This window comes from Canis aureus, chromosome 10 (assembly GCF_053574225.1).
Source record: "Canis aureus isolate CA01 chromosome 10, VMU_Caureus_v.1.0, whole genome shotgun sequence".
NCBI lineage: Eukaryota > Metazoa > Chordata > Mammalia > Carnivora > Canidae > Canis > Canis aureus.
In genome coordinates, this window is record NC_135620.1 from 55,784,320 (window position 1) to 55,808,898 (window position 24,579).

Below are 24,579 nucleotides of genomic sequence, written 5' to 3' on the forward strand. Positions count from 1 at the left end.
GTGGTATTCATAAACTAGTACTGTAATTGTATGCTAATTTGTCTGACTTATTTACTAGACTATAAGATCCTTGAGGGACCAAGCCTTAATCTTTGTTATTAGCCTTGTATCAAATCCAGTGCTTGGCATTTAGTAGGTGCTCAACAATTATTTGTCAGCGGGGAGGAAAAAGAGGGTGGAAGGGAGGGCAGGGAAGGTTTATTCATGTAGAGATGGGACAGGGTGAAGGCTACAGAAAACTGAAACCAAAGAGGTACAGTCCTATGTGGGGATCCTGCCATATTGTCTGGGTAGATTAGCTTGATATAATGAAGGTGCTCCCTTGCTGCATATGGCTTTCTGTAGGTGCTGACACTGAGTAATAAGAAAAAAGCCTTATATTCCCAGATCCTCTCCCCCCACTTCACCCTCTCCCTCACTTCACATCCTGGAATTGGTGCTGATACATTCCTCAATAAGGACAATTAGGAGGCATTTGGCAGCCACACTCCATTCCTTTTTTTTTTTCTTTTTTTTTTTTTTTAATTTTTTAATTTATTTATGATAGTCACAGAGAGAGAGAGAGGCAGAGACACAGGCAGAGGGAGAAGCAGGCCCCATGCACCGGGAGCCCGACATGGGACTCGATCCCGGGTCTCCAGGATCACGCCCTGGGCCAAAGGCAGGCGCCAAACCGCTGCGCCACCCAGGGATCCCTTTTTTTTTTTTTTTTTTCCGCACTCCATTCCTATTCTGCAACAGAGGGGTCATTGTGATTGCTGATTTCACTAGCAAAGACCAGCCCAATGGCCACTTATGGTAGCTTTTAAAAAAAAAAATCAAAGGCTTCTAAATGAAGATGAAATTCCTTTTCCCTTGCTTCTACACAGATAGGCAACATTAGGAATGGAACCCTCACTTGAATCTGCCCCTATGCCAGATCATCATAGCATAGTGGAGGGAGATATGGCTCTAGCATGACTGCCAGCCAAGCATAACTAGCATATTCACCACTCAAGACAAGTGCCTTAATTCCTGAGGCTCGTTTTCCTCATCTATAAAATGGGAATATATAGTATTTTTTCTCCCACAGGACTGTTGTGAAAATATCACATGCCATAAATAACTTAGTTCAGCACCCAGCATAGAAACAGCCCTAAGTAAATGGTAGCTATCGATCATCATGATTATTAAAAAACAAACAAACAAAAAAAAACTATTTAGGTTAAGGATTTAAGGGCTTAGTGAAGTAGACAACTGTTATATGATATTTCAGAAATCCTGTTAGATGTTCCAATTGTCTGATAGAGCAGTTTTAGAGTTCTTGGTATTCCTTTCAACTCCTGCTTTTATTTTATCCTGTCCATATGCCTGTGTTTATATGCTATAGGAAATATGGTTGGTTTTTTTTTTTTGTTTTTTTTTTTTTTTAGCAATAACTAAATTCCTTACTGGCCCTGATTATTCTCAGCTTGTTTCCTACTACCCCTGGCTCTATATATTGGGAATACATGATAAAGCACCTCCTTTACTAAAACGTTTTTAAGGCTTGTGTTTGCAAAAGCTTTGCAAGAACTTTGCAACTTGAACTTTGAAGAACCCAAATTCAAATAGACAACATCCTAAGCTTTGGGTTCAAAAAGTTACTATGCTAGGAGGATAATTTGATATCCAATATTTTCATTATTTACTGTAGGTTTTTATTTTATGTTTTCTTAGTCTGCTTGTTTTCCACTGTGGTACAGAGAGTGAAAAACTTTTTTCACACATGTCTACAATGACAGCTGGAAATCTGTAGAGAGAGGGAATGATTGATTCTTCATCATAACATTGGATAGCAGGAAGGTAAAGAATAGAACAAATGAGGAAGAGAAAAGAGGTAACAGAAACAGTCTACATTAAGGTAGACCTTCAATAACTGTTGGCCAAATACATGAGTTTGTTGTACAGGAGGGTTAGATTCTAAGTTCCCACAGAGAATCAAGACACACTAGCTATCAGATAGCCAAATTGAGGGACAGACCACCCAGAAGAATCTGCACAAAGGATTTAGCAAAGAATGGTTATATGACTCAGGTTCTCACGTCAAAGGTCAGAAGATACCATTATATCTTAATTTTTTTAAATTAATTTTTTATTTTTTTTAAAGATTTTTTATTTAGTTGTTAGAGCACAACAGGGGGAGTGGAAGGCGGAGGGAGAGGGAGAAGCAGACTCCCCACTGAGCAGGGAGCCTGATGTGGGGCTCCATCCCAGGCCCCTGAGATCATGACCTGAGCTGAAGGCAGACACTTAAACAACTGAACCACCTAGGTGCTCCTGAGGCTTATTTTTTAAAAAGATTTATTTGTTTGAGAGAGAGAGTTAACTGGGGAGGGGTGTGCAGAGGGAGAAGCAGACTTCCCCATGAGCAGATCAGAGAGCCCAACATGGGACTCCATCCCAGGACCACCACCTGAGCCAAAGGCAGATGCCTCGTTGACTGAACCACCCAGGTGCCCCTTGTTGAGGCTTTTGAAGAGAATTTCTTTGGAGGGAGCAGTGAGCGTGCTAAGTACCACTCCTGGACTCAGGAAGTAAGGGATGTGGATGCCCATCTTATCTTACCTGGCCTCAACAGGACCACTCAGAGTTTGAGCTGCATCCTGCTGTTAGAGGCCCAGGGCACTGAGTCTGAATCCTGCTCTGAAAATTTACAGAAAAAAAAAAAAAAAAAAAAAACAAGCCAGGCTATTGCTTTGGCAGTGGAGCAAAGGAGGTTGCTGCTACTTCCTGATTGGCCAGTACTCCTAGAATTTGTTAGGTCAAAGAATGTTCCCAGGAACAGATATGGGCCCTTGCAAGGGAGAGCCTGGCTGTGAAGCACCTAAGATCTGTTTAATAGGGTGTCTGTAGATCCAGCTGAGAAGCTGGATGAGGAATGCTCGCTAGGGCCTCCTGGGGCAGGAACTCCTGTCTGAATGGATTGTTTTGGTTAATTAAAGAATCCTCAAGTGAGAGCACCTAGGTTGGGGGGCAGGGCTTGGAGGAACTCACAGTAATACCATATAGGAGAAAGTCAGTTCTAGACAACTGCTAGCCCTGGAGAGTGTGGTACCATGTCACCAGGGTCCCCATCAAACAAACACTCTCTGCCACCTTCACTCTCCTCTCTTTCTCCAGGAGGGGGTTTAAAACCCCAGTTAGCAAGCTGGGAGTATTAAGAAGGAAAGAGAAGATTCATACCCTGGTTTCTCACCTGCCAAAAGCCCCTTGAATGAGATTAGAAGTTTCTATTACTACGCGGATATGGATATTTTAATTTACTGAATTGAAACTGTGTTCCTTCCTTTTAAGTGAAGGAAGGACTTTTGGCTACTTAGGAGGAACTGCCCAACCACAGGGGGCATGCTTGAGTTTCTGTCTAGTGGCAGGGGAATGAAACTCTCTCCCCATTTCACCTCTGGTAAGTTTAAAAGGCAGGAGATTAAAAATAGTGTTTTCATTGTATTCCATGAGTTTGGGTTGTTTAGCTTACTGGCTACAGAATGAATATATAAGTGTTTGTTTATATTAGGTTGCCCTGTGATTTCAAATTTAGGCCTTTAAAAAAATGGAATTCTTGGGATGACTGGGTGGCTTAATGGTTGAGGGTTGGTCTTCGGCTCAGGGCATGATCCTGGGGTCCTGGGATCCAGTCCCATGTTGGGCTTACCACAGGGAGCCTTCCTCCCCCTCTGCCTATGTATCTGCCTCTCTGTGTGTCTCATAAATAAATAAATAAATAAATAAATAAAATAAAATAAAAATAAAAAATTGAATTCTCGTAACATTTTATTACTTTTGGAAGGCATGCAATTGTTAAGTGGTAGATTATTCTGTAGCTCTTAGCTATATTAAGATCCCATGTTGAAATTAATACCACTCTGTTTCCTGTTACCTCAAAAGCTGTAGCAAGTGGAGTGTCAGCAATGTCTATTTGTTAGGGCCCTAACCTCCTTTTATTCCTAGTACTTCGGTGACCTGCTTAAAACCTTGGCCAGCTGTTCTGCAGAGAAGGTGCTGAGCGTGCATTCGTACTCAGGTGTAAATGAGTTACAGAATTGGTTGTATGCTTATTTCCAGGAACAGTTTTGCTTTAACAGTAAAAGTGAGCTCAAAGAAGGAATGCCTTCATGGTGGATTTTGGGCATCTGCCACAGACAAGTGTCCTAGGAGGTTTCTTTGGGAAGGGGCATCCCAGCTCCTTGGGAACCATCCTTGATGTGACCCTGAGCTCTGGGCACCTGGGCAGCTACCCTTGCCTGAGAGAGTAAATGTGAAAGCAGGTTGTAAACGATAATGTACCATTCTGATGAGAGCTAGTATTGTTATCAGTATTGTTACTCTTAATAGCTCTAACTCCTGACAACAAACTTGTAAGTGCTTCTTAAAAGGTTAGTTACCATGCAGAGTCCTCTGCTGTCCTTATCAAATTATCTCCTTATGCCTGGAATTCTTTAGTATCCCAAAGGGCTAGAAGCAGCTCTCATACATCAGACAGACAAAATGCTAAAAATCAAAGGGTTAGTCCCTCACAGGGCATTTCTTCTTTCTCCTTGTCTACTTTCACCTGCCCAAAAGCATTCTGCTTCTGACCCTATCAGTCCCATCTTGCAACTGAAGCAAGACTCTCGCCTGGCCTGAGCTTTTTCTGTGTGTTCGAAATGATAAGAAACAGCTGTCCTCGGATTAATGCCATCATCCCTGTTATGATTCAGCCATTCAGCTTGTGGCAGCAATTGTGTGTGAGATGAATGTCTTTCTAAATTCAATCACCCCAAAATAAATACATTGCAGTAGCCTCATTAAACAAAATTGGATGCAGGGAAAGGATGGGGCTGATAGGAAATGAGAAAAAGTAGAATATTTCAAAGCTGCATGCATCCACTTGCCCTTCAGAAACCTCTACTAGGACCCTGTTCAGTTGTGGCATTGCTAGTTTGTTTTGTTGTTGTTGTTTTAAGATGCTTATGTGTGTGGTATCACTTTCCCCAAATAGATTTTTTTAAGAGAGATTTTTTAAATGAAATAGTATGTATTCATATTAAGAGACAGTCATACAAAATAGGCAAATATGCAGATATTTTCATATGCAACATCCCATACATGACATTCAACATACATTTTCCAGGTTGTTCAACTTATTCAAATGATTTTAAGGTCTAACCACAGTAGACCCGTGTTAGGTGCTAAAGGGATATTAAATTGAATTCATTTATCCAAAAGATACTTGCTGAGAGCTACTCTGTGCTATGTCCTGTGCTCATAGCTTGGGGGTACCACCATGAAACTGTCTGGAAAAGATGCTTAGAATGGGGTGTGGAATGGGATGGACACAGATAAGAATACAGAGAGGTGCAACTTGTTGAGTGCCAATAAGAAAGAGATGCAGAAAGACCCATGAGAATTTAGGAGAAAGTGGTTGTTTATCTCTGTAAGGAAACAGAAAATCTTCAGGCAGGAAGCAATGTTTGGGCTAGCCCTGGAAGTCTGTGAACAGTTTCAAAGTTAAGGCCTTTCTAGGCTAAGGGAATGGTGCAAATAAAGTCAAGATCATATATTTTGGTGAGGGGTTGGGAAACAGCATGGAGGCACACAGGGGAGTTGTAGATAAGGCTGGAGACCCAGGCAAGAGCCCTGTGTGCTGGCTAAAGTAGTGTGAACTTTATGCTGTAGTCATTTGGGAACCATAGCAGGAATGACATGATCAAAACTGTGCACCGGGAAATTTAATCCAGTAGGAGGCTGTGGATACGACTGATTGAAATTGGGAGGCATCAGAGATGGGAGTTCACTCAGGAGACCCTCACAAAGTTCAGAGCGGGGATAAACAAGGGCCCAAGGTAAGATTGTGGCAAATAAGCCCTGGAGAAACATACATTAATTATTAAAAGGGAAAAATCAATGAGTTCGTGACTGTGGATGTTTTAGGCTCACAGAGTTCCTCTGGGTATTAGGTTTATTTTTACAGGTTGGACCTATGTGGGAGAGAGGTGTGCATGATTCAGGGTCCTAGCAGGGAAACAGAATCTAACTGAGGTGGTTCAAGAGCTTTTAATGAAGGCACCATTTGCAGGGGTGCAGGTGGGATTAAGGAAACCAACAAGGAGAGGGGAGGCACCTAGACGTTAATTAGAGGGGAAAGCTGTTAGTACCCCTGAGGGGCAAGAGGAAAAATGCTATTATCAGCTTCCAATGAGAGTTGGAGTCTTGGAGATAACTGTGGTCTAGAAAGGACAGTCAAGAGAGGAGAGAAGTACCCTTACCTCTCTCTGTTGTAGCACTTTGGGTTTCTGTTCCTTTCACTGGCCAGACTCTCCTGAAAAGGTGACTAGTGACAGGAGTGGGCCTTTCAGGGCACAGAGGAGGGGCAGACATGGGCAGAAATATATATAGGGCAGAGGGTAAGGGGGAGCAAATGGAGAATAACCAATATACAATGCTATGTTGTGCCGTATGTTAGGTGATTTTAATGTCTTGAAGCTCCTTAAATCCTAGGGATTTCAAATAGAAAGGTTTCATTATGAGATCTGATTCTAGTTGATAGTCATCACATGCTTGATAACAAAAACTAATAATAACATCTAAATAATGAAAGATGAGGGCCAGGCTCGTGCACATAATTTCACTGCTGAATCTTAGTTTGTCTGTAAAACAATGCTATTAATTCCTGCTGTACCCACTCTGTAAGGTACTTACGAAAAGAAAGTGAGATAAGGTTTATAAAAGTGTTTTTTAGATTAATTTTTGGCATACATCACTAGAAAGATAGATGTGTAGGATTGTTATTGTCGTCTGGGATCATCCTTTCTACTTTTGGTGCTCCCCGCTCCACCAGCACAGTGTCTGGGCCAGAGGGCTGCTCAATCACCATCTTTGGCACTGAATTAACTTCAATTCCAAACACATACCCTTTCTCCCATGATTCATGTGTGACCTCTTTCATTCAGGTTTGTTACTGTGGGGCTTTATACTTCTTCAATATATTCCACTGCCTGATAACCTGTCAAGAAAAAAACTAAGACCCCCTCAGGATTCAAATCGCTGGAAAGTATTAAACTGCACTTCATCAAGGGACGGTTCCATCACATGTTCTTAGAGTGAGGCATTATTAGGAATTTTGACCACACACACCAGATCTGAGCCTGGGATTCATTACCTCACTTTACTAGTTTCCTTTCACGGCTTAAGACAGCTACACGTGCAGATTTGGAGGAGACGGCAGTTTGAAAGATGAAAAGCCCTTCAAAGCTGTACGAAATCTTAAAATCCCATGGGTGACAACACCTGGTTCTTGTACTGTAATTGCTTTACTTAGTCTGGCCCTCAGGGACAGGTCCTAAATGAGATATTAGGGTGGTTCCATCTCCAATACCTATGAATTTGCCTTCAGATCCCTGATTCTGCTGCAGTATGTTGGAGGAACGGCAGGCAGAGAGCTCTGTGCTGGGAAGTCAGTTGAGGAAGTCCTGTGCATCGCTTGCTGCAGCAAGCCTAGGGAGACTCCTGCATTGTGAGGAGTGCTCCTCATTTTGTCCCAAACAACATGGACAAATGAAGCTCACCACGGGCCTATTTCTCCTGGACCTTGACTAGTTCTTAAATGTTTTAGGGGAATCTGTTGACCACAGATCTGTCCCAGCGGCATGCTGACCTAATGGTAAGTAGCTGAAGGAACTGCAGGTGTAGGACATGGAAGGAGATAAGTAGGGTGAGGAGCATGGTGTGGTTCTCTCCCTGCAGCCATCTCAGGGAGGGAAGGGGCAGTTTCCTCCAAAGAAGACACAGTTTTGCCTTTCCATGCCCACCAGCGTGCTCCCCCTTATGAGGCTGACTGTGTGGGCAGTGCTACTCAAAGTGTGGTGGGCATATCCGCAGCATCAGCAGCACCTGGGAGCTTGTTAAAAATGCAGATTATAGGCCTCACTGTAGACCTACTGAATCAGAACCTCTGGGGGGCAGAATCCTGCCATCTGGGTTTTTGCAAGGCCCCTGGAGGATTTATGTGCACTTTGAAGTTTGAGAAACACTGGTTTAGAGTACAGATAGTGCCCTGCTGGAGAGTGTGCAGATCTGGTGGGTAAAATCACATGCAGAGAGGTGATTGTGTTTGTCTTCGTTCCACTGAGTGTAACAGATTTTCATGGAATGGGCTCCTAGAACAACTGTCAGTTCCTCCATCTGCCAGGCCACTTTTGCTAATCCAATTCTTATATTTGCCCAGAGTTGTTTATGTCAGTTCTGATGGTCCCAAAGAAGCAGTCCTTTCCCTTCACTCTCCATTCTCTCAACTCCAGCTTGAAACAGCAGTCTTCTCGTTCCATTGAATTCTAGCCCAATCCCCTCAGTTCCCCGAGTTATAGAACTTTCCTGGTCTTTCTCCTTCCTGGCTCAGGGGCCATGTGAAATCCCAAGAGACCTCTTTGCTTTCTCCTGCCCCCTGCCCCACTTTTAAGTTTTTCTGTTTTGTTCTCTACCTCCTTGAATTTCAGAAATAATAACTCCCCTGACAAAATTTTATTTCTTCTTCTTTCTATCCCTGGCATCATCCCATATCACTGTCCTCTGTGGGTCCTTCTCTTTCATCTCCGGTCATTGTTGGGTTTCCATTTTAAGCACCTCAATTTTATTTCATCATTCCTTCCTCCGGAGTTGGTTACTCATACATAATCTCTTTAGTTTTGGGATGGTGAGGAGAGCAGGGTACATCCTCAGGCACTGTGTGAAGTTGCCAGATTTTGGCTGGGAAAATATAAAGCCTATTCTGGATACAAAATAATGGGAAGAATGGGAGGCTCCTAAGAGTTATCAGCAGGGTCCACCAAGGGTTAGGCTTAAATTCAGCTCAATTCAGCCAACATTTTTGGGGGACCTACGCACTGACAAGGATGTATATCAGGTGTGTAGGAATAGGACCATGATATAGAATGGCACAGTTAAAGGCAGGATAAGTTTCAGGCAAAGAAGAAAACCCAATCCTGGCAGACCCCAATGACTAATGAGGCACACTCCTTTGCACATAGTAGACACTTAAGAACATCTTTGTTAAATGAAGAAAATAATTTCTTCGATTATGTATATTTTTTCACCTAGTTGCTGTGAATTGGGGTTTCCACAAAAAGATTTTTTTGTAAGATTTTATGTTGTAGGACTCTGTGTGCAACAACACATCCAGTTCCTACTTGTCTTCCTTCTGCGTCTGTGATAATGGATGGGGCAGCAGCAGAATGGAGTCTTCCTGGAAAATGTGAAGGAGACACTTGGACTCAAGACAAGAAAGAACTTGTAAACATATTAGTCTTTAGGGAAATCTTACTGCAAATTGCTCTGAAGAATTTAGACAGAGAGAAAAAAGGACAGAGAAAAAGAAAGGGTGAGGGAGGATAAATCCAGTTTTAAAAGCAAACAGAAATAATGGCTTAGGTCAGATGGGTTTGTTGCACCAACATACTTCATGACCCAAGGAGTCTCATTTGATTATGAGTAGCCATCCTTAAAATTTAAATATAAAACTTAAATTTTGGGGGTACAAAGTGCTTATCAGATCATTTATCACTCCTCTTTGGGTTGGTGTCTACTGTAGCTATGTGAGAGGAGGCAATGTAGTGTAGCATCTTGAGGAGAAGGGACTTGGGTCTCCTGGTTCAGCTTCACCATAATCTTTCTGTTAATCTTTGGCAAGCTCCTTCCCTTCTCAGTGCTCTAGTTTCTTCTCCGTAAAATGAGTAGTTTGGACTAGGTCAGTGGTTCTAAATGCATGGTCCCTGAATCAGCAACATTGGCATCATCTGGGAACTTGCCAGAAATGCAAAATTCCTTCCGCATCAGAAACTCCCTCCAGGTGATTCTGGTGCATGCTCAACTTTGACACTCCCTGGACTAGTCATTCTGTGTTTCTATAAATGAAGTCATGGATGCACATGCAGAGCAGATGTAGGCAATTGAGGCAGATGTCAGCGCTCTAGGCCACCAATTCACAACTGCTTGGTTGTGGACAGTAATGGACCTGCTCTGCATAGAGTAAACTGAATCACAGCTCCCATCCTTCCCTTGCTCTGGCGCCAGATGGCCCATCATAGGCATACTAAGTGCGTGTCTAGGATACTAGCAAAGCAGGGCCATTCACCAATGGTATTTGTGTTTGGAAAAAAAATTGATACCTGATGGTCCCAAAAAACATTGAAGTATTCCTCATAGGAAAAATCAGAACATCATTAGACCTCTTATATTTAGTTTATAGCTTAGTGCTTTTAAAAAAGTTTTTTGAAGTTCTCAGGGCAGGGATGGGGACATGATGGGCACTATACAACCTTTTCAAGGTTAGGGTACTTAAAGGTCCCTGTTCTGCCCTTACTTTCTCCTTGTTCTTCCCTAAGGAATGCAGTAAGTAAGTCACCATACTTCATAGACTCTAAGAAGCTCCTCCTTTTTAATTAAGGATTTTATCTATTTATTTTAAAGAGAGTGAGAGAGTGCATGAGAGCAGGAGGAAGGGCAGTAGAAGGGGGAGAGAATCCCATACAGACCCTATGCTGAGCAGGGAGCCCATCGTGGGGCTTGATCTCTCAACCCTGAGATCACAACCTGAGCCAAAACCGAGAGTCGGATGCTCAACCGACTGAGCCACCCAGGTGCCCCTAAGAAGCTCCTCTTTCCCCCCTCTGAGATTGGGATGTATCTTACAATTGTTGGTGCCTTAGATCCAATTAAATATGGTATATTGTTGCCATTGTTGATATTCCTTAGAAAACATTCTGTGTCGGGCTCTCACCCATATCATTTCCTGAAGTCTAAAACTCTTCTATAACCCTTGCATCTGGAATGAAAGTTCATGGCCAGTGTGCACCATGGTTTAGGCATTCTGACAAACTTAAGCAGGAGGTACTTACTTGGTTATGTGTAGAGCTCCCACAGTTGTGGAGTCTCTTAGGTTATTTGGTGCTGGGGATCAGTAGCTTCCTCTAGGCAGGTTGACTACTCTTGGGCAATGATTAATGTTCTGGAATAGAGTGTAGTGGTGGAAAATGTCTTAGATGCACACCTGTCATTAAGGAGCTCATGTTATAGTGGACTCACATGAAGGTCAACAAGGAATAATAATGTAAAATGCTAAATGCCATAACAGGCAAATATAAATGTCTAAAGAGGGAAAAATTGACTCAGCATGGGTTTGTTGGGTGTGACTTCACAGAGGAGGTGACAGTGCCTGGCTCTTAAAAAGGAATAGGAGATCGCTAAGTAGAAAAGGAAGACATGCCTAAATGTACTTAAGATACACTTACATTCGTGAATTTTTTTCGTATGTAAATTATACTTCAATGAAGTTCTTTTTAATACCTTTCCAAAGGAAAGTGCTTTGAGCCTGAAGCGCGAGGTCCATTTGGGAAGTGATGAGCAAACCTTCGTGGCCTGCAAAGAGAGTGCTGTGAGTGGGGAGAGATGAGGTAGGAGGGTTTGTTTGTAATCAGATTGTGCAGTTTTCTCTGTCATACTAAGGAATTGAATAAATTTAAGAGGGTGTTGGGTAGAAAACAGATATTTGGAAATAAGCAGGATAGGCTGTGAGGTTGTGGGATTTGTCACTATCAGCTAGAAAAATTTGCTGTCATTTAGCAATAAATGTAACTCTGATTTCCTTGGCAGCCCCGTCAAAAAGAGATGTGTGGTGAGTTAGATAGTTTTCATTAATTGATAAAGGGAAGCAAGTCAGTTTGTCAAAAGAGAAAAACTATTTTCCTGGTGCTAAATTGTAAGGAATTTCCTATGTGCACTTTAATATTGGGGTCTTTGAACAGCATAGCTTAAAATAATAATGTCACATTTCTTTATACTAACTCCCGACTCCATGGCAATGGCAACTGTGTGACTCATCTCTGTAACTTTAGAAGTCAGGGCTCAGTAAATCTGGTGGAATGACCGTGTGACTCTCAGAGGCAGTGGGAGGCTCAGTGCTCAGGACCCTCTGCTTCCTGGAGAGGAGATTGACCCAAACCCCAGCAACTGGTGCTGTGCTTAGTCATTAAGGACTCACAGGACAGGAAGCATTGCAGTGATAGTGTGGAGAGAGGACACCCTACAATCAATTCATCACGGGATTTTGGATTAAGGTCAGCCGCATGTAACAGAAAATCTAAAATAACAGTCATATTAGTTCAACATGGATTAATTTTCTCTCACATATTTTCACGAACTGAGCCCACCCATGAGACCAGATGAAAATAGAACATTACTCAGAAGCCCTCTTGTGCCTCCTTCCAGATCTTAGCTCTCCCCAAGGGTATCTACTATCTTGACCTCTAGCACACAGAGATTAGTTTTGTCTGGTTTTGAACTTTGTTAAATGAAATCATTAGTATGTACTATTTTCATCTGACAGCAGAAGCTTTAACCTCTTTTATTGTAAAATCATATATAGGGGTGCCTGGGTGACTCAGGTGGTTATACATCTGACTCTTGGTTTTGGTTCAGGTCGTGAGTTGGAGCCCCATGTCAGACACCATACTCAACATGGAGTCTGAGATTCTCTCTCTCCTTCCCTCTGTGCCCCTCCCCTTGCTCAAGCCCACATGGGCACACTCCCTCTCTCTCTCTCTCAAATAAATAAATAAATAAATAAATAAATAAATATTTTTAAAAATAAGTAAAATTATACGTAGATACAGAAAACTATAAACAAGTATGTAGTTTAATGAGTTCTTGTAACCTAAATCAGGAAATAGGACCCTGCAGCAAACCCAGGGCCCTCCATGTGCCCACTGCAAGTCTCAAACTCCATTCCAGTAAAAAGTGATTACTCTTAGAATGATCATTTCCTTGAGTTTGTTTATAGTTCCATCACCTAACTCTGCATCCCCAGACATTATATGTTAATCCTGTCCATAAAATATCTTGCCCATTAAAGTTCATTATGTCATTTACGTCTCTTTTATTTTTTTTAAAGATTTTATTTATTCATGAGAGTCAGAGAGAGAGAGGGAGAGAGAGAGAGAGAGAGAGAGAGAGAGAGAGAGAGAGAGATTGGCAGAGACACAGGCAGAGGGAGAAGCAGGTTCCATGCAGGGAGCCCGATGTGGGACTCAATCCCGGGTCTCCAGGATCATGCCCTGGGCCGAAGGTGGCGCTAAACTGCTGAGCCTCCCGGGCTGCCCAATTACATCTCTTTTAATCTACCAGCCTCCCTTCCATTCCTTTCTTATTCTCATAATTCACCTGCTGAAGAACCTAGACCACTTGACCTGTGGGGTTTCCTGCAACCTGGATTCTTATTGCACGCTCATAGTGCAGTTTAACATAATCCCCTGTTCTTTATATTTCCTGCAAAACTATCTGGATCCAGAGACTCTGTGGAGTTGGGTTGGATCCCATTGGTAGGACTCTAAGTGGTGTGGCATTCTTTCATCTGGAGGCACATGATGTTCAGTTGCACCTACTAGTGTGGTGTTAGTAGCTCTGGTGCTCAATGCCAAGATCCATTAAATCACTACAAGTTGGAAAATGGTGATGTTCTATTATTTCTCTTTTACTTGGGATACTTTTGACTAAGAGATGTTTCCCTTCACCCACTATTTTGCTACTCAGAGATATTGTCAGCAGTGTGCTTAAGCCACATTTTACCAGCTCTTGAGAGTCAGTTGTGCATGTCTCTTCCCAATCCTATGTTCATTGAGATCACATTGGTAGCTTGAAATTGGCCATGGTAAGAGAATTTACAACATGGAAGTTGGCAAATGGTATGAATCAGGGCTTTCCCCCCAGAGTCAGTTGTTAGACATTCACCAGCACACAACTGGCTATAGTTTATATAGGAAAGACAGGTTAAATACTCCATTCTTCCCCCTTTATTTGCCAGCTTTCAAGGTAATGAATTGGTTCCCTAGCATTTTCCAAAGATAATCAAATAAGATTTTTATATCATTATGAATTCATGGAATTAAACATACTAGGTGAGTTTTAATTCAGTGCTATTATATCCTCATTGAGGCTCAGATTATCCCCACTTTGGCCAGTGTGGGGATATGATAGATGGGGCTCCAGCAGCTAGTTAGGCTTGTGATTTGTTTGAATTTACAGCCACCATCTTATTATTTGTTTTCTATTTGTCTCACCTGTTTTATATTCTTTTCTATAGTTTTCCTCACCTTATTTTGGATGAATCAACTATTATACACTATTCCTTTTTTCCCTTCTCTGAACTTGTTAATTATACATTTTTTAATTATTATTTTAGTGGCTACTCTAGAGAGCACAACATATATTCAAGCTCCTTATGTCCTTTTGTTCCCTAGTCTTTATTTTTTTTTTAATATTTTTTATTTATTTATGGTAGTCACAGAGAGAGAGAGAGAGAGAGAGAGGCAGAGGGAGAAGCAGGCTCCATGCACCAGGAGCCTGACGTGGGATTCGATCTCGGATCTCCAGGATCGCGCCCTGGGCCAAAGGCAGGCGCTAAACCGCTGCGCCACCCAGGGATCCCTGTTCCCTAGTCTTTAGCATAGGTTTCCATCTTTAAGATCACCTCATGGTCCCAATGGCTGCTACAGCTCCAGCTATTTTATTCACATCCCAGATAACTGGAAGGAAGAAATGGGGAAGGGCAAAGGGGGTACATTATTAAAGAGCTTTCCTGGGAATCTTTTCCCAAGAGATTAAATCCCAATGGGCATCTTTATCCGGGGTGCAGACTAGGAAATGTAAAGTTTCAGTTGGGCACAATACCCAGGACTTTGTTACTAAGGAAGAAGTGCAGGATGGATACTGGGTAGGCAATGTGCAGTTGCTGCCTTACTTTAATCTCTTTAGACCTCATCTGAAAAAGTAGGCAGTTAGACTGGAAAACAGCTAAGGCTATTTAAGAATTCTAAGCATAGTCAAAAAATACTTTTATACCTCTGTCTTCTTAGTAATTAAATGACAAATGGCAACTTTTTTCCTTAATGAAAATTCTTTTTACCTTTCTGACCTTTCGAAAACATATTTTTATATTGTGAAGAAAATTCAGTGTCAAAATCTAATAGAGAAGTACACAATTGAACAAAGCTCTCCATCTGGCTTTGTGAAAACATAATGTCCAATACCCTCTCTCCTCAACTCTTACAATAATCTGGAATTTTTCAGCAAAATTTTCTGAAGTGAGACATTTTTTAAGACTTTGGACAAAGATTGTTAGAATGGTGGTGTTCAGGTGTTTCAGAAATGCAGCTGAATGAGAGCAATACAGTGATCTGTCTGTAGAAAGGGATGGATGGTGTGGATACAAGTATGTAGGATTATAAACTGAGAACTCAGAGGGACCTCACATGGAACCAATTTTCCTTGTAAGGGAAGGAAATAGAGGAGTTAAGAACTTTTGGAGGGTCACATTTGAGTAGAGCTGGCTACAGATCAAGTTGCTCCCCTCTATGGATAACACTGAGTCATATCTACTAATACCACATTTGATAGGGCCTAGTTTTGCTTTCGTTGGTTGTAAAGTCAGGCACTCCCACTTTTGCCAGTGCAGGAGGGAAGGAACCCTAACCTAATATGGAAGTCTGACTTCACTCCTGAAGTCTTCCTTCTATTGCCTTCAGCTCTGCTTTCGAGCCATCTCCAGTCCCATTGGTTGTGGCTCTGCCCTTGAGGCCCACAGGATAGGCTGAATTTGTCTTGTACTACATGGGCCCCCAGAGAATGGAAACAGCCATAATCTTCCCCGATATGGCTGATTTTTTCTCCAAGAACTCCAGATCCCCATGGGGGAATTGTAACTATTGATAACCCCTTTCTGTCACAGAGCTCATCTGTAGTTGTTTGCTGCAGTGTCCCATGACGCACCTGCCAAGAACATGTGCTCAGAGACTGCCGCCTTGCATGTGTCCCAGGAGTACTTCCCTTTGAATGGAGGGTGCAGGTGCTGCAGCAGCCATTACAGAAGCCGAAGGCCCATGGGTGGTAAGGCCTCATACTTACTTTTCTGGGTTTGCTGGACAGACTGCCCTTGCTGATTTGGATCTAGATTTTAAAGTTGCAGGGCAGTTTGTGAGCAAACTAAAAATGCTTACCGTATACTGTGAAGATGGCACACTGTAAGACAAGTAGAACCTTCCATTTGTTTTTCTGGTAATGGTGAGTAGCTGTGTCCAGCTATCCATAGGCTAGTTCCTCCAGATACTACAGGCTGTGAAGTATTTTATCCAGACAGGGACTCAGTCTATCTCCAGGATACAAAGATAACCTTCCCATCAATGACTCACAGAGGAACAGAGCTGGGAAGAAATCTGAGGGACTGGCTGGGTGGGCCCCTCTATGGATGAACAAATGATGCACAGTTATATCCGCTGTTCCAGTATAGCATCTGCTGTAACTGGTCATACAAACCGATAGTCCATTCTTCTTCCTTTTCAAAGGAGTCATTTCCATGGAAAAGAAACCCATAACTTCAGCTAAGAGACTTCTGTCCCCACCCCGAATCTCTGTTTCCTTGTCTGTAAATTGAGAGAGATGTCCTTAAAATATCCAAGACCTGTTTTGAGTTCCATGACAAGTGAGACTAGAGTCAAAGATTGAGCTAGGGATAGGATCTTGGCATTCTAGGATCCAGCCCAGGGCCAAGCATATACTCCTTGCTGCCTAGCCTCATCTCCTGCCCCTACACAGCGAAATAGAAAGAATCTTTCCTTGTCTTTTCAGAACTTGTAATACAATTATTCTGATTACTACGGAGAGCACTTACCACTAAACACGAGGATTCATTTTCTGTAATGCTGATATTTCATATCAGGATCCTTTTAGGCTCAATTAGCCTCATGGAAGATAATGGAAGGCACTTGCAATCTGTACTTTTAAATATACATGCAGTTGTTTAGACACCTTTTGTTTGTTCCTCAATGCTGCTCCATGAGAAAAGCAAGTATAAAGGTGCTTATATAAAACCCAATATTAATAATTAAAACATTGCCTGATTAGCTTAAGTACTGATGGCAATACTATTGGGCAGGTGCTTTATATAGAACCCCCCTGAAATCTGAGCAACATTTAAAGAGGACCGAAGTCCACAAACCTAAACCGATTCAATTACTGATAGATATCGATAAACACATGAAAGCATATTTTAGCTTCACTGGTAATCACATAAATGCAAATACATTTTTAAAATGATGAGATATCATTTTGTTACCTATAAAATTAGTAAAAAAGTTTTTTTTCATGATGCTCAGTTTGGCAAATGTGAGGCAAAATGGGTTCCTGTATGTGCACAGCGAATTGATTCATTTCTCCTGGAATGCAGTTGAACAGTATGTATGAAGAGCCCTTTGACTCAAGAATTCTACATCTATCTATCTATCTATCTATCTATCTATCTATCTATCGTCTATCTATCATCTATGTCTTTTTTGAAGATTCATTTTTTTTTGAGAGAGAGAGAGAGTGCAGGCAGGAAAGGGGCAGAGAGAGGGAGAGAAGCAGACTCTACCCTGAGCATGGAGTCCCGTGCAGGGCTCGTCATGGGGCAGTTGTGGGACTTGATCTGATGACCCCAAGTTCACAACCTGAGTTAATATCAAGATTTGATTGCTTAACCAATGCACCACCAAGTTGCCCCAAGAATTCTGCTTTTAGGAATTTTACTCTAAAACATAATCAAGGAGGCAGATGTTGATTTATGCACAAAGGTGTTAATCATAGCAATTTTAGGGGGAAATTGGAAACAATGTCTAAAAATAGGTGAATGATTAAATAAATTACAGTATGTCTTCATGAAAGACCATTTTGAAGCATTACTGATCATGGTTTTAAAAACAGTTAACATGGAAAATGTTAGGCTATAATGTCCAGTCAAAAGAGTAGAATACAAAATTGTATGCCATGTAGTCAATTTTGTAAGAAACAAACTAAACAGAAATAGAAAAAGATGATGATATATAGTAAGATTATGGGTTTTCTTTTCTAAACTTTTCTGTATTTTCTAAATTTTTTATCATGGATGTGTATTATTATCATAATCAGAAAAAAAAACCCAACAAGCGTTATAAAAAAGAAAAGAAAGGCCAGGGGTAAGGTAAATTCATGATGATATCAAGGGTAGAAGTGTTTGCAGAGACCATAGAGGTCCATCTTGCCCTTCCCAGAGCAGCTCAGAGACGTCCTTATTTTGATGCAGAGCCACAATAGTCAAGGAAAGTCCAGTATGCATAAACACATCTTTAAGCCAGCTGTGAATTCACTTTGCTCCTTCCCAACATCACTTGGGGCTGCTTTCCCGAACACAGCCCCTCACAACTGAACCACCTTAGCATTTCTCATTCTTAAATGCTTCATGAATGTCTCATGAACACTGTGTTCTAAACTGCCCCTTCCTTCAGCCACTCTGAACTCTGGTTCAGACTCTGCTGCAGGTTAAGAGGTAACAAGGTGCAGGAAGACCACTACACCCCTCCCCCCCAAAAGAAAGGAAAAAGCACCAGGCTAGCCTCACCTCCAAGGTCTGGAAGAAAGGGGGATAATGTATTCCTGCCATTCCCCACTGGCTTGACTCTCCCCATCCAAGGCAGAAACTCCAGTAGGGAGAAGGTCATAGCAGCAGTGGAGAGGTGACAGCAGCCCACTACACTGCATGAAAAAGCAGTGTTCAGCTTTAGGTAATGATCTTTCTAAGAAATCCTAGGGATCAGAGAGGGTCCAAAGACTGGGACAAGGATGGGGAAGGATCTTTCCTAGAACTATTTTGAGGGAGCCTGGCTGGAGAAGTGAGGACTCAGAGTATCAGATATCACCCCTGTCTAGAATGAAAGGGGGTTAAACCTACTTTACAGTGACCCCAATGATAGAAGCTGAATCAACAGGTAGAACTCACAGGGAAGCAACTTTTGACTCAATACAAACAGGCACTTATTTTTAAAAATATTTTATTTATCTATTCATGAGAGACAGAGAGAGAGAGAGAGAGAGAGAGAGGCAGAGACCCAGGCAGAGGGAGAAGCAGACTCCTCACAGGGAGCCCAAAGTGAGACTTGATCTGGGGTCTCCAGGATCACACCCTGGGCTGAAGGCGGCGCTAAGCTGCTGAGCCACCAGGAGCTGCCCCAAGCAGGCACTTATAGTTAAACATAATGTACTTAAAACTTGTTTTGTTGATTATATAATATTTGCACATGGTAAAAACATTGCAAAGCCACAAAGAGATGTACAGTGAAAAGGAAATTGTCTTCCTACATCTGTCCCTCAGCCACATGTCAGTTCCAAGCCCCCTGCCTCCCGCCAAACTACCCACCCTTCCCACCACCAGGCAACCAATATTGGTAGTTTCTTGTATATTCTTCCAGAAATAGTCTATGGTCTTATGGAGTCTAAATACATGCATACTAAGGCAGGAAACCACAAATGTTGGAGAGGATGCAGAAAAAAGGGAACCCTCTTACACTGTTGGTGGGAATGTGAAATGGTGCAGCCACTCTGGAAAACTGTGGAGGTTCCTCAAAGAGTTAAAAATAGACCTGCCCTACGACCCAGCAATTGCACTGCTGGGGATTTACCCCAAAGATGCAGATGCAATGAAACGCCGGGACACCTGTACCCCAACGTTTATAGCAGCAATGTCCACAATAGCCAAACTGTGGAAGGAGCCTCAGTGTCCATCGAAAGATGAATGGATAAAGAAGATGTGGTTTATGTATACAATGGAATATTCCTCAGCCATTAGAAATGACAAATACCCACCATTTGCTTCAACGTGGATGGAACTGGAGGGTATTATGCTGAGTGAAATAAATCAATCGGAGAAGGACAAACATTATATGGTCTCATTCATTTGGGGAATATAAATAATAGTGAAAGGGAATATAAGGGAAGGGAGAAGAAATGGGTAGGAAATATCAGAAAGGGAGACAGAACATAAAGACTCCTAACTCTGGGAAATGAACTAGGGGTGGTGGAAGGGGAGGAGGGCGGGGGGTGGGGGTGAATGGGTGACGGGCACTGAGGGGGGCACTTGACGGGATGAGCACTGGGTGTTATTCTGTATGTTGGCAAATTGAACACTGATAAAAAATAAATTTATTATTAAAAAAATAAATACATGCATACTATAAGCACATGACACAGACTATACTATATATATCTTTTTTATTCAAAACGGTTTAAGATTATTCTTTATTAATCCATGGAGTACCACCAACTTCTTTTTAATGATTGTATATAACTCTTTGTATGACTGAATTATAATCTATGAAGGTCTCTTCTTAGTAGGCATTTCGGATGTTTTCAGTTGCCAGCCATTATATAAAATACTTCAGTGAATATCTTTGAATGTATGAAACACATGTGTAAATACTCTGTAGAGCTAATTCCTAGAATTGAAACGGTTGTTAAGAGATCTTTTCAATATAAAAGTTCAAAAACATTTGATACCATTAAAAAATTCAGAAGATACAAAGGGTATGTGTGAAAGGTTAGCTTTCATTCCAGTCCTTCAGCCTTTTTTAGTTCTTTTTCCCCCTTATCAACCAGTGTTAAGGGTTTTGTATATATTCTTGAATACTGATTTCTTTCTGTTGTTAAAAGTGCAAATGGTAGCACATTGTATTTGTGATTTTGTGCCTTGCCTTTTTTTTTAGATTTTATTTATTTATTCATGAGAGAGAGAGAGGCAGAGACACAGGTAGAGAGAGAAGCAGGCTCCATGCAGAGAGCCTGATGTGGGACTCAATCCCAGGTCTCCAGGATCACACCCTGGACCGAAGGCAGCGCCAAACTGCTAAGCCATGGGGGCTTCCCTGCACCTTGCTTTAAAAAAACTAACAACATATCATAAAAATTGTTTTCAATGGGTAGTAGCTAAAGAGCTTTCTTTTTCTTTTTTTATAGTTATATGGCATTTCATTAAATGCATGTGCCATAATTATGATGGGCATTTTGGTTGTTTTTTTTTTTAATTTTTATTTTTTAAAGATTTATTTATTTATTTATGATAGACACAGAGAGAGAGAGAGAGAGAGAGAGAGAGAGAGAGAGGCAGAGACACAGGAGGAGGGAGAAGCAGGCTCCATGCTGGGAGCCCGATGCGGGACTCGATCCCGGGACCCCAGGATCGCGCCCTGGGCCAAAGGCAGGCGCTAAACTGCCGAGCCACCCAGGGATCCCCCATTTTGGTTGTTTAAAATGTTTTGCTATTGATCCACATTTAAAAATTTTTCATAGATATTGCTAAATTGCCCTTCAGAGAAAATGTAGCAATTTACACTCCTGCCAACAAAACATGAGTTTGTTTTTCAATGTCTCCAACAACACATGTATTAGGAAACTTCCAATCTTTGCCATTATGTTAGATAACATGATATCTCAGTGTTGCCTTTATTTCCATCTCTTATGAGTTTGATGGAAATGAACCATTTGTAGATGAACCATTTATAATTGCTTTATCATGAATTAGCTATTCCTATCTTTTGCCCATTTTTTTATAGGGTTGTTGGTCTGTTAATTACTGCTTTTTAGAAACTTTGTATATATGTATATATATGTGTGTGTATATATATGTGTGTATATATATATATATATATTTAGAAACTGCATATATATACCTTATTTATTTATCCCTTATTTGTTATCTGTATCGTATTTTCCCTAACTTTTCATTTATCTTTTGACTAAGCTTATGTTGGTTTCCCCCATGCAAGATTTTTAATTTTTATGTAAAAATGTCTGTTGATCTTTTGTTTAATGTTTATGATCCTTCTTGTACATTAGCCAGTATTTTCTTCTAGTACTTTTTTGATTCCACCATGAAAATATTTGATTCATTTGGATTTTATTTTAAAATGAAGAGTAAGATATAAGAAGTAAGATAGGGATTCAACTGTTTTATTTTTTCAGATCATCATATAATTTATTTAAACTTCAGGGGCTCCTGGGTGGCTCAGTCAGTTGGGCCTCTGCCTTTGGCTCAGGTAGTGGTCTTGGGGTCTTCTGATCAAGCCTGAGTTGGGCTCTGTGCTCAACGGGGAGTCTGCTTCTCTTTCTCCCTCTGTGATCTCTTTCACTCTCTCTCAGATAAATAAAATCTTAACAACAACAACAAAAAAACCCTCAGAGATGTTTGAGGGTCAGGACCCCATGTGATTCACCTGTGTTCTCCATAGCACTCCTTACTAATACCTAGCACTTGATGAGAATCAAGATATCCATATATCTGTGTTCTGAGTGACTCCAAAGCTCTGGAACTTTCTAGGACACTATCACCATTATAGCACATGCCTTACCCATACTCTCCTAGTCAATGTTATTTTAATGAATGAATAAATGTGGATGTATTTAATTTGGGCCACATCAGGCTAGCAAAGCACAGGAATTCACAGAGCCCAGTCAGCCCAAGTATATGCCTCTATACATCCAGCGTGGGGCTGGGCCATTGCATTAGACAAAGCATAGCTCTGCCACTTAACCTCTGACCTCGAAGTAATAGTTTAACTGTTGTGTACTTCTGTTTTCCTCATCTGTGGAATGGGATAACAAAACCTAGCTCAGAGGAGTATTGTGAAGGTCAAATGAGATATTGTCTGTATAAGGTCTTGAAGGACATCAAGGTGGTATGCCCTAAGGGATTATGGCTCAAGTGTGGACAATGCAGATACCATTAATGGCACATACCTAGTTATATGTCGTTTCCTGGTAGGACTGAAAGAGGAGGAGGCTGGACAGAGGACAGAGTTGTTGGGAGATGGTGGCTGTAAGTAGCTATTTCTGTTCCCCAAGTGACCGTTCTCTAGGCATAGACTGAAATTCCCTCTGGAATCACACTAATGGACACATTAGTATCAGTTGACAAAGTATGCTCTAAAATGTTCTCCCATTAAGTTTCATGGAAAGTGGCAGGAATTCATGGACCATTATAGGAAATCTTCCATGACTTTAGCCTCTATAAACCGTAGGCTTTAGAAGGTCAGGCTATGCCCCCAACTGTATGATGCACAAAACATCACTTATTTTAAGACAGAAGGTCTGTAAAATCAGGTTATCCTTGTCTTGTCAATACTAGGATCAGAAAAGGATCTTTTATTTTTGAAAAAAATGTATGTTTTAATAATGGATAATTTTGTGAACGCTTGCTGTTTGGTTTCAAGCTAATCAGCATGTATAACAGTCATTAATCGGGGTCTAGGTTATATATTTCTTCAGTGTCATTGTGTTTTTTCATAATCCACAACTTAAATTTACAGTAGTTTCAGCATTCTTTCACAAAAAGTTCATCTCTTTTTATATTTATCAATCTACATCTTTTAAAAAGAGAAAAGAAAAAAAGAGAAGACCCAAACTCCACAAATTGTGAAAGAAAAAGCAGATTTAAAGTGTTAAGATCCAGGGATCCCTGGGTGGCGCAGCGGTTTGGCGCCTGCCTTTGGCCCAGGGCGCGATCCTGGAGACCCGGGATCAAATCCCACGTCGGGCTCCCGGTGCATGGAGCCTGCTTCTCCCTCTGCCTGTGTCTCTGCCTCTCTCTCTCTCTCTGTGACTATCATAAAAAAAAAAAAAAAAAAAAAAAGTGTTAAGATCTGGCAGGTTCTTTTTATTTTTTCCGAGAGGGAAGGGGGTTGGGGAAGCGTGGAAGGAAAGAGAGAATCCCAAGCAGACTCCATACCCAGTGCCAGGCCCACTGTGGGGCTTGATCTCATAACCCTGATATCATGACTTGAGATGAAATCAAGAGTTAGACACTTAGTGGACTGAGCCACCCAGGTGCCCCAAGATCTGGGAGTTTCAAAGCGTATAATAATAGCTGCTTTTAATCAAATGTCTACAATACCCTGATTCTCTGCTAGGTGCTTTATCCTTATTTAATTTGATCCCCACAACACTCCCCAAGGTCAGTATTATCTGTTTATTATGATGTGAAAACTGAAAGGTTACATTAGTTGTCCAAGGTCACGAAACTAACAAGAGCAAGAGCTGGTATTCAAGCCACGTCTGAATCCATGGCCCGGATCCTTCCCAGAGCATCCCTGATTCAAAGAAAAGACTAAGACACAATGTCTCGGTACGTAGTCCATCGTAACAAAACATGAATAAAGCCTTGTTTTTAACAAAATCTAGGTCATCAATCTCTCTCCCTATCCTACACTGAAGATGGAAGAGAATGCCTCCAACACACTCCCCTGTGTCCAGGGTTTCTCCATGAACTACTTCCAGAATTCATGGTTGTAAAAGAGTGTTTTAACTGAAGAGGGTTTAGGCTAGCACTGCCCCTAGATCTCCCTTCAGTCAGATTTGCTCTGCTTATACCTGTCTTCTACATTGAGCTTCTATTTAATAGGCTTTGAATTGAATAAAGGATTCTACTGGTCTACCCTTCACCAAAGTTAGAAAAATACTAGGGGCTTCTGGCTGGCTTAGCTGGTAGATTGTGCATGCTGGGTGTGGAGATTACTTAAAATCTTAAAAAAAAATTAAGATATTTAAAAAGTCAAGGTGCCATAGGGGCACCTGGCTGGCTCAGTCATGAGACTCTTGATCTCAGGGTCGTGGGTTTAAGCCCCATGTCAGGCATAGAGTTTACTTTAAATTAAGTTAAATTAAAAACAAAAACACTGATGTAGCTCAATTCTTTCTTTT

The 24,579-nt window shown here is 41.4% G+C and overlaps 1 protein-coding gene across 7 annotated transcripts in view; it reads left to right on the top strand.

Moving 5' to 3' along the window:
• Positions 1-24,579, top strand: part of FRMPD1 (FERM and PDZ domain containing 1) — a 146,085-nt gene that overhangs the window by 16,158 nt on the left and 105,348 nt on the right. Inside the window, exon 1 of one of the 7 annotated variants that reach the window (XM_077912566.1) lies at positions 15,799-15,930. The exons of the other annotated variants lie outside the window; for them this stretch is intronic. The gene's annotated coding sequence lies outside the window, so the exon portion shown is untranslated. Of the gene's footprint in view, positions 1-15,798; positions 15,931-24,579 lie in introns of those variants that run through there. 7 annotated transcript variants of the gene reach the window in all.